Genomic DNA, 11,026 nt, shown 5'->3' with positions numbered 1-11,026 from the left:
CTAGTAGGCATGTATTCTACATAAATCATGACCGAGGTGTTAGGGACAAGACTGGCTTTGTGGTGTGGGAGCCTCTCTGTCACACAGGACCCTGTGTGTGGTTTATGGCTCTGCTGTCATGCTGTCGCAATTCTTAATATTTGAACAAGCAACCCTGCATTTTCATTTTGGAGTGGGCCCCACAAATGATTTATCCAGTCCTGATATAGCAGATACCAGAGGGGAAAAATAATAAACCAAACAGGGATCCTGACCTAAGGAATTTACACTATACATCTGTTGTAGTTACTTAAAATCTAAGCCCTGTGGCTTTTTCTCCTGGCATCTCCTCAAGAAAATTGCAAGGAGTATCGCGGTGGTCCCGAGGCTGACGGTCATTGGGTTAACGCTGCTTAGCGATGGCCAGTCTGGAGGGAAAATCCCCTCCCTCTCGCATGGAAAAGGCCAGTGGCTCCCATGTGGCACTGAGGTTCCAAGAGCAGATTCTGGACAGAATTTAGTGGCCTCAAATGGAGGGAATCCTTCTATATTTAGCTGTTGTTGGTGAATCAGACTGAATTTAGGCCTGGGGAGTTCATTCACTTTTTCCCTATCTATGTTTTGGAAGCTGTTTTGATTTAACCGGGAAGCGTACACGAAAGCCACTGTTTCCGGTGTTTACCGGAGGGCCTGCCTGGGCTGGGAATGGAGGAGAGCAGTGTGGCAGGATCACGAAACATTTGTGCCACATTCAGAGGACTGTTCCACTGGAAAGCCCCCTTTGCTGCACAGCTCAAAGCAACCAAAGTAAGCAGACACAACTGTCTTGGCCCTCCCAAGTTTCTCACCCTGTGGCCTCTGGAAGTCCATGATTTGGACTGGTGCCTGGCATGAGGGACTTTCCTTTGTTGTGAATAGGACATCAAGAAAGAGAATGGAAAAACAAGTAGAATCTGACATAAGTAGCACAAAAGGAAAAAAAAAAAAAGGAATTGTTTTCGTTGTTGGTACACTGAGAACATTAAAGAATACAAGGTTTTGCTTATCTGTGGTTATCAGTGGCCCTCTTCACCTCATCGGGGGGGTGGGGGCGAGACAGCATGTACTTCCATTGCTTTTTTTTTTTTTTTTTTTTTTTCAGGCCGACAAGCTCTTTGTGGGATTGCATGAGCTTGAACAACCTCCCCGGTGAGTCCTGAAAGGCAGCGGGATGGCTCTGGGGGTGGGGTTAGTGCCTTTCACTGTGTCACCTAGGACTCTTTGGGGGCAAATGACAGAAACTGAACTCAAAGTAGCATAAACAAAAAGGGCATTTATTTAAAAGCTCCGGGCTGACTTTTGGGACCCAAGGAGAAGAACGTGGCTTATCTGAGGAAGACCGGGACCAGACTCTTGAGCTTTCAGGATCGGCTTAGTCTGTTGCCTCTGTACCTCCCTGCCCTTTCATTTAGGTCTTCTCTCCCTTCGCCTCTAGGGGACGTCTCCACAGCCCACATGACCTCGCACATGGCAGCCCACAGTTTCTAAGCACCCGTATCTTGAGTCCAGTCACCAAAGAGAAATTAGCCATTCTGCTTCAGTTTTGGCTCTAATTCCTGTACAAAAAAATGTGATTGGCTCCGCTTGGGGCAGTTGACCACTTGGACTAAGGTTGGAGCTGAGTCTGGGTGGGGGATCACGTTGACCATCTGAAAACACTGGAGATGGAGTGTGAGGGAGAGCGATAGTTTCCAGAAGAAGGTGGAGCTACACTCAGATAGGAGTTTGCTCCATGTGCACAAACTGTAATTCAGCAATTCATAGGTGAACATTTCTTTTTCTGATTAGGTGACAAGACTTAATGGATAGCAGGGTGCTATTATATTGACAGGTCTGGACTTTATTAAGGACTTTGACAAAGTTTCTTGTAATATTTGTGTAGATAAGATGAAGCTGTGAGGTGATGAACTAGTTTCAGGGACAAGGGACATCATAAGAGGGCAAAGGGAATAATGGGGTAAAATCAGCTGGTTTCAGGGGAGTCTACAGTGAGCAAATTGGTTCACTGGGATGGGGAACTGGGAGCATCCAAGCTCAGAGGGAAGTCAATTTCAGAGATGCGAGGGAGGGACATCAGGCTTTGGTTGGAAGCTGGAATACCAAACAGGGGCCTTAAAGGGGAAGCCAGCCCAAGAAGCAGTCCATCTCTCTTGTTCTTAAAGTAGCTATTGCCTGCAGCTGACCCTAGAGTAGTGTCTGACCAGAAGCACGTGGACTGAATGCTAGTGGAGGACATCCATTCCTACCTGAATGACCAAAGGAGGTAGATTAATGAGCTAATACTAACCAGTGGGAACTCACGCATGGCCTGCTATAGGGCTGTACTCTAGGCTCTGTTCATTGAAGTGATTTATTAATACTTTGAATGAAGGCACGGAAAGTCTGACCCACACATCTATGCAGGATAACTAGTGTGCTAGAAGATAGAATCAGGAGTCATAAAAGCTTGATAGGTTGATGTAATGGGTGTGAATAAAGACAGAACTTAATATTTCTAAATGGGAAGCCCTTCACTGAGGTACTTAACAGCACAGGGACAGAATGGGGATTTGGTGGCCGCAAGATCTGGCAGTTTCTAAGAAAAGACCCTAGACTTTGAGTAGGTCGCTTGGAATCCATAGTGTGAATCAAGATTCCTCTCAAAGCAAGTCTAATAGTATCCAGAAAATGAGAGGAAGTAGTCTTACTGTCCCAGGATATCAGATATTTGGAATTTCCTTGGGTTCTAAGCATGATATTTTAATTTGTAATCCAGACAAATAGGAACCGTCCAGGGCAGGAAAGGGAACTATCTGGAAACCATGTAATAGGAACAATTGCAGTCTCCCCTACTTGCAAGGTCCAATTCAGTGAGACCAGACTGAAGAGTTGTCAATGGCAGAGCGAAGAAAAAATCAGAGAACATTATGTGGAGGTTGATCTTTGTATTTTAATAGTTGAGAGACTGAACGACAATTTAAAAAAAATTAAGTGTTCTTATGAGGGGATGGGACCCCTCGTGCAGAGACTTGCTTGCCTCTCAGAGATGCTGCCAAGGGGATTCCTGTTTTGAGGTGGGAGTGTGAGCCATGGAGTCTCTCATCTTTCTTCTGACCAAGGATCCAGGAGACCACGTTCCCTCTTGAGCTCTGCCAATAACCAGGCGAATGATTTTGGGTAAGTCACTTACACTCTACAAGCCTCTGTAAAATGGGGTTGGTAACCCCGCCCTCTGTTTCTCAAAGGATCATTACAAAGTTCAGATGAGAAAGAAACCAGGTGAAAGGAGATTGAAAAGTGGAAAGCACTCGACTCTTGTAAGATTTTATTTTGACAATTGCCTCCGTGGATTTTTCAGACAGCTGCCAGCCTCCAGAAACCCTGCTTCCTGCAACCTCGCTCTTTTGACGTTTCATCCTCCGGAAAGTTTTGTTCAGTAGTTTATACTCAGGGCTTTGAAGCCATCTATCAAAACTCCTCTGCCAGGAACTGCATTAAGATGTTGGCAGCAGGTGGCTGATTCTCCCCAAATGTGCTGCCTGTTCCGACGGAGGAACGTGGGAGAAGGGTGGAGAGCGGGTTTTCTCCTCTTTCTGCCAAACCACATAAATTATGATGCCATCTAAAATCTAAAGAGGTGGCTTCTTCCTCAGGAACTTTCCACAAGGGTAGAGTGTGCTAACTTCATCACACTAATCACTCCTTTCTGTTCTTTAATAAAGAAATGAGTTACCAACTTTGAGTAATCACCCCTATAACTCTGGTGTCCTGTGGGCCCAATATTCCCGCACTCACCCCTTCTAGAGGGTTCCGTAGGAACAGGACAGAGTGATCTGTACGCAGCGAAGGAGGAAGGCAGTTTGTAATTCCATAAAACACTTTGAGGCTTTCAGAAGGTGCTAGATACATCAATAAATAATAATAATTTTCACTCTCTCTTCTTTGTAATACTCCCTTAGAAGGTTGAAAATAAAATTTCTTTCGCTATTGATTTTGTCCTTCTACATTTGGCAAACATTGATTTTTCCCTTTCCTAATGGAGCAGAAGCCAACAGAGCTGTATTTCATTTACTTCGCTCTCTGAACTCAGCATCACAGGTGATGTGAGCAGGACCACAAGCAGCAACCAGGGACACCAGAGGTACTTGTTTAACTGGAGGGCACCGGGTCTTATAAGACTCTGCCTTGCGTATCGTGCGTCGTAGGTTCCTGGTAAATGCTTGACTTCAGTGTAAGTCGGAATATTCAGATTGCTTGCGGAAGGAAAAGAGCTTTGAAACATGGAATGGCATCTGTGGGAATGTTGTTAGCATCTGGAGAAAGGAATGCGGGGCTAGGAAGGGGTAAGGTGGATGGGAGATGAGAACATGTGTGTCTTAGTCTGCTGGGGCTCCCGGAACAAAATACCAGGGGCTGGGGGGGCTCGCACAATGGACATTCAGTTCTCACAGGTCTGGAGGCCGCAAGCCCAGAATCAGGGCGCCAGCATGCCCAGGTTCCTGCTTAGGGTCTCTTCCTGGCTTGCTGTATGCTCACATGGCAGAGATCAATAGAGAACAAGCTCTCTGGTGTCTCTTTTTCCAAGGGCACTAATCCCACCATGAGGACCACACCCGCACGGTCTCATCTAAACCCAGTCACCTCCAAATGCCATCACACTGGGGAGGAGGGACTTCAGTATAGGAACTTGGGAAGACACATTTCAGTCTGTAGCAATATCCCTCCAATGCTGTCTATGTTGTGCCACTCATTTGTAGAGTTATGTGCATGAGCATCACCTAATTTCATCTCCACACCAGTATCACTCTCACTGCCATGTGGAGAGCAGGTGCACTTGGAACTTGGTGTTGCTTTACCGATCTGTTAGCTGGAGCTGCAGGAACCAGGTTCAAAGGTCCTGCTGTGTCTCAACGAGCTCCGTCCCAGCATGACCTGGGAGCCAGCTGCAGATAAGAGAAATGCCCTGGGTGCACATGTTTATTTTCATCGAACTGTGCTGAGCTAAGTAGGTTAAGTAGAGAATGCCAACTTAGCAGGCACAGTCAAGAGTGTTACGTAGAAATGGAGCTCTCATTCTTCTGAGGGGAGGGGGGAGGGCTTTAGGTTCAGGCTCCAGCAACTTCTTAGGGACGGATAGGTCCAGGGCAAGGAGCAAGGGGGCAGAGGAAGGAGAAGAACATCAAAGTCATGCTTTCAAGTGAGATCATTGCTGAGGGTCCATGTGGTGGTGGTGGTGGTGATGATAGTGATGATGGTCACTGCTGCCTCGGGGCCATGTGCCACGTGCAGGAGGATCTGAGCCCTGTGGCCACAGCTCAGGAGAATGTGGATGCTGGGAGTCATAGCCATGAGTGCACCCTGGGAGCTCTGCCCACACTTTCTTAACTGAGAAGATGAGTGCTGGGCTGACAAAATCTTACTGTTAAACACGGACCATAGTCCTGTGTGGAACATTGGAAGAGAAAGTACATGATATATTAGGACGTTATATGATATTGTTTTAGTCTCACACACCGTTCAATTGGCTTTTCTCTAGCACGAAGGGGTGGGCTTAGCACATTTATTAGGAAGGAAAGAAAAATACGTCCTAGCATGCATGGAAACAGTGGGCCCCGAATTCCCTAAAACTGACCTTTTTATTTCCAACAAAATCAAAGGGAGTCTAAAGCTCAGTGCTGAGTGATGTGACATCCTTGTATTTACTACTTTGTTAAAGAGTTCTCTTCGCAGGACTCCTTTAAACAAAGGTGCAAGAATCAACATCTTTCAAAGGTGTGCTCTTTACACGTTCACCTCTTATTTTATACCCACTACTTCCGAAAAAGATTTGAGGCAGCTGCTTGCTACAGGGATTGAAACTTTATGGTTTTGATTACATGCACAAGGGGTGAGAGTCAAGGCAATTATCTTGATAATGAAGGTTAAAAAGGCTTTCTCCTGAAAACCCAGATAATTGAAACTAATGTCTATTTTGGCTTGTGTCAGCCGGATAATAGCTTCAATGCTATGCTTTGCTTTGCACACGTGGACTCCCCTAGCAGAAATTTACGCAGTTTACATGTTGGAGCATCAGTAAATCTGACTGCAGCGTTAATAACAGCCGAGCCAGGCAGCTGGTTTGCCAACTAAGGGAAGATGAAGCAACTCGGATCAACAGTAGTCTCATTCTTGTTCTTTTAAGCGATATTAACCCACACACTCAATGAAAATCTGAATGCATTTATGCAGAATTCCTGGAGCTCATGGATTTTTCGCAGTGTTTAACTTATGTATCTACTTTTTTTTTGGAGGCGATCTGGGGAAAAATTAACAAGCGAAAATTGCACGGCTCTATAAACGTGAAGAAGTGGGCATGGGGGGATGGAGAGTCCTCATTTGCTAAATATACAGCTCCTTCGTCTGAGACATAAATAAGAACACTCCCTAAGTAGGTCATATTGGAGCTTGGGTGGGCCTTTCAGAAGACTTGAAAGCTGCACCGTGAATATACACTTGAAAGCCAGAATCCATTTTTTTTGTGTGTGCACATTTTGTTCCTGAGAAGTTTTCCATCTGTTCTCATGTCATGGCTGTGCCACCGTGGCATGTCCTCAGACTCTGATTTCTGGCAAGTTACGCAGTTGACTTGCTCTCGCGGCAGGTAGAGGGGATGACGGGGAGACACTTAACAGCTAGCGCGGGGAAGGCATGGGAGGTGAGGATGTTCGCGTGGCTGCCAGGGTTCCTCTCTGGGCTGCAGGATGTTGGAAGAGAGAGAGAGGGGTCACAAATGCCTCTGGGTGGGGGGGGGGGGGTGGTGGTGGCTTGCCCCAAGGCAAACACAGCCCGACAAAGGGTAATTAAGTTTGCTTCACACCCTCCTCTGTCCTGGCGCTGTTCTGAATTCCGGATTCTGACAGATTTAAATGCTTTTTCATCAGCAGCACTGCTACATGATCTGCCTGTCACTTTCTCAAGTGCGATCTCTCTGACTCCTTTTTCGAGGAGCTCCACAAGGGGAGGGAACTTTCTTACTAACATGTCACTCAATCCACCCACCCAGACACCCACGGTGCGTGGAGACTGGCAAAAAAGGAAAAAAAAAACATCTGGGTTTTATACAAACTTGCTTCAAGAAAATGCTTCGAGCCTTCCTCCCATACGTGTGATTTATGGAATGTGACACGACTTTGCAGTGTTGTTATCAAAAAGCCCGAGATTTCAGGTAGGGCAGGGCATGAAGGAACTCTGTGATGTTCCCAAGCTGTAGTCTCACTAATAAGAGAGGCTGCACATCTTCTTCTCCTGGATTGGCCAGGAGAAGTGCAATTTTCTGATGGTGCCATTGGGAACCACATATGGGAATCGCTTTGGTCTGCCCTTTGGAATGAAACCCTGTTGGTGGTGGGACAGTTTTCTTTGCTGGCCACTCACTGGTTCCATGCACTGCCCATCAGCCTCCAGTGCCCAGCCCATCTATTGGTTGTGCAGCCACGAGATCTCAAGGGGGCATCCAACCTCTCTCATTGGAATGCACAGAACTCCGGGACCAGATCCTGTTCGCTCTCTCAAGCCAGGAGATCACAACGATAAAGAGCAGGGAAACAGAGAGCTTCTGCCAGGGGAGCCATAGCTTAAGGAGCCCCTGGAAGCCAGGCATCACCAGTGGTTGGCAGCGGAACACAAGGGGGACACCTGAGCCAGAGGACGCAGCTTCTCATCCCGGTCCCACAGACTCTGTGATTACATGTTCTGTGGTCCAAGCTCTCTGGCTCTATTTCTTCATCTGTAAAAGGAGAAGGTTGAATTGATGATAACACATGCCTCAGAGTGCTGGACTGCTTTTATTCCATGGGTAGAGTTGGGGATAATTGGTATTTGTAGAGTTAGAAGTGCCTTATGAGAATCTGTCTGGCTTAAGGGTTATTAACTTGGGGTTTATGAATCCATAACAGGTTCAAAGATAGTTCGGGGAGGTTAGATGAAGCCCTTAAAAGTGTACATCACACTTGAGGTATTTGTGCCTTTCTCTGGGAAGAGTGTCCATAGCATGCACTGGATATTTCAAAGGAGCCTAAAATCCGGATGGTCGAGGTCCACCTTGAGCAAGATCTTCTGGTCCAAATTCCCTGTTTTGCAGTGAGCAAAGAGGGTGGGAAGGTGAATGGCGTGCATAAGCACTTGGTGTCAGAGCCGAGAGTTGACACTGCTTTCTGGTTTATGCTCCCTCTGCCCCAGTGTGGTTGCTCTGGGGGGTGATGGTGGTGGTGGTGAATAGGATCTTTTAGAGTGACCAGGGCTCATCAACGTCTGGCTGGCATGTCTGAAAAGAGGTCCAGGAGATCCCTTATAGCCCATTGCCACTCAACACGCTCAGGACCCTGAGTGGCCATCTCCTACAGCTGGTGTGTTCTCCAGCCAGGCCTAGACTTGGCTGTCCTAGCCACCAGCTCAGCACCACCTGTTCCATTGACATGGCTTCCCTTTCGAGGACAGCAATCCAAACTCTCACCTAATATTTACAGTTTAAATTTTTTCCCTTCACTACCTGCTTGAGTTCATTTCAGCTCTCTCTTATTTTCCCTGTAAAATAGAGCAGAAGGAAAGAGGCAGACCAGGAGAAGAGGTAAGGCAAGAGAGAAGTACGAGTGAAAGTGTTGCATCTTGCCTCATTTGCTAAGTAGAAGGAAATTTAATCTAATGGGAGGGAGGAAACAGAAAGATAACTAAAATCTGAACTTAAAACAGCACAGTGCATTCCTTTCTAAAGAGTATGGCCAATTGAAATAGTTCATTTACTAGAGGATGAGATATGGATATCATTATTGGATTCTTCCAGGAGAGGAAGATGATTTAACGGCATTCTGCTCATCACCTGGATTACAAGACCTGGTAAAGGATTTCTTAACTCCACTGAGACGTGCTATTTTTATGAGAAGCATAGACAGTCCAGGATCTGTGTTGCGATTCTTCTTCTTTGGTCCTGACGTTCTCTCCCTCTCTCTCTCAGTATGCTATTTACGGATGGAGATTCAGTATGCAGGGAAATGGCAATGCCTTTCTTTCAGTTTTACATGTGGCCACTCTAAGGTCACTATTACACAGCTATCATTGTCTGAGTAGTTCTAGCTATAAACTCTGTTTCCCCTTGAAGTGAAATATAATCCTTGGACTGAAATTAAGAGGTGGTATCACAGGGTAGGAAGGAGTCTAGATACAGAGTTGGAAAATCTGGGTATTACCGCTGGCTCTGCTACTACTTTGGATTTCTGTGCGTCTCGTTCCTCCTTTGCTGGAACTGCCTCCCTCCACGATCTCTGCCGAAGGGTGGGCCTGGGTGACCCCTGCATCCTGGTCACAGTGGATTGTATCACACTTGAACTCTAGCCCCAAGATGAGCCAGTGAAATCCACAACTTGCGGAATTTGAAGAAGGTGGTTAGAAGGGGTTGGGCTTCGAAGATGGAAGGTCATATGAAGGTGGGATCAGATTTGGGTACCATGGCAACTCGTGCCACGTGCAAGGTGAAGTCACAAGGGACAGGGATGAAGAAGGTGGCAGGTAGGCAGAGGGAGCAGATGTGCAGGATGACGCAGAAACAAGAGGGAGTGACCTTCCATTTCCTGCAAAAGCCCCGACTAGATTCTGTGAGACTCCCCTGGACTCTTATAATAAATCTTCCCTTACTTAATTAAGTTAGCTTGAGTGGGTCTCTCTTTATGGCAGCCCAAGATTCCCTTACTAAGACATTGTGTGACTTAGTCAAGCCACTTTTCTTCTCTGGTCTCAGTTTCACCTTGTATAAAATGAGGTGCTTGAATTAGATAGCCTCTAAATTCCCTTTAGATTTCAGGAATCTGTACTTTTAATAACCTAAGTTGGCTGTATATGAGGCTTAAAAGCCACGGGTGCTTGAAAACTCTGTACTTCTTTTTGTCCTGTGTAGGCCAGGTATGGTGACGTACTTTGTCCAAAGGACCTTCCAGTGCCAATCAAGGTTATGTCTGAAAAGAAAGATGCTGGCTAGGGGGAGAGGCGCTCCTGCCAAACTGATTTATGATGGACAGGATTAAAGGCTTCCTTGGGTCTGTCCTATTCTGATTCTCCAATAGACTCAGGCACTGCGAGAAAGATTTTGGCAGCTCCTGAACATTCTCACTCTACATGAGCTGTGTAAGTAAGCACAGCCTTGTTGATTGTACATCAATTTGATGGACTAACTATGGAACAGTAATTAAGCCAAAGAGAACATTCAGAAGTACTTATTGCTATTTGCTGTCTGTTCAATCCCCAGACTGCTACAATAAATAGAACCATAAGTTTAATTAATACCTGCAGGTCTGATTACCCGTTTAGGATAGGCTGTAGTGGACCAGAGGTTGCAAAGACATCCTGCTGTGAGGGATGTTGAAAATGTCTGTCCTTGCCTGTAGCCGAAGTTTGCATGCTACGCCCTGCTGAGTCCTTCGGGCTCCCACAGAGACGGCCCCCCAGCCAGAATGAGGAGATGAAGATTGGGCGGTCCAGGATGGCAGCCCTGGCTGGTTGACCTTCACTACACACATATTTTCTTTGCTCTGAAGACCTTGAGACTTTTGGTGTTCTCTCCTGGTCTCCTAATGTGGCTCCACATCTCCATGGGCTGCACGTGAGGCTGCTGTTCCCCTCCCCAGTGCATCCCAAATCTAGATGCCACAGGATGAAGCAGGTAGAGGGGTCTGCCAAGTAGCTGAGACGGCCACTGCCCCTGCAGCGTAGAAGGGATAGCCATGGGGTAACAGTCTCGTCCACCATGACCGGATCTGGCCCAGAGCCCGTGCTCACCAGGGCTTAGCTCTCTTGGTTGTGATTCTGAGTAAGATCTTCCTTGGAGCACTCACTCTAGTGTTCATGCATCTCCTTTAGAAGATGTGAATAAGGGCATACGTAACGTACAGTGTTGCCACGAGATGATGCAACTTAAGGGGTTAGCTCAATGTTTGGCGTGGGGAAGTGTTCACTGAACATTAGCCACTGCAGCCGGATCCATATTTGTCAGGCACCATGCTCA

The sequence above is a fragment of the Callorhinus ursinus genome, unplaced genomic scaffold (assembly GCF_003265705.2).
Source record: "Callorhinus ursinus isolate GAN/ISIS: 27379988/994484 unplaced genomic scaffold, GSC_fseal_2.0 scaffold6, whole genome shotgun sequence".
In the NCBI taxonomy this organism is placed as follows: domain Eukaryota; kingdom Metazoa; phylum Chordata; class Mammalia; order Carnivora; family Otariidae; genus Callorhinus; species Callorhinus ursinus.
The sequence above is the reverse complement of the archived record's forward strand: the minus strand, read 5'-3'. Positions refer to the sequence as shown.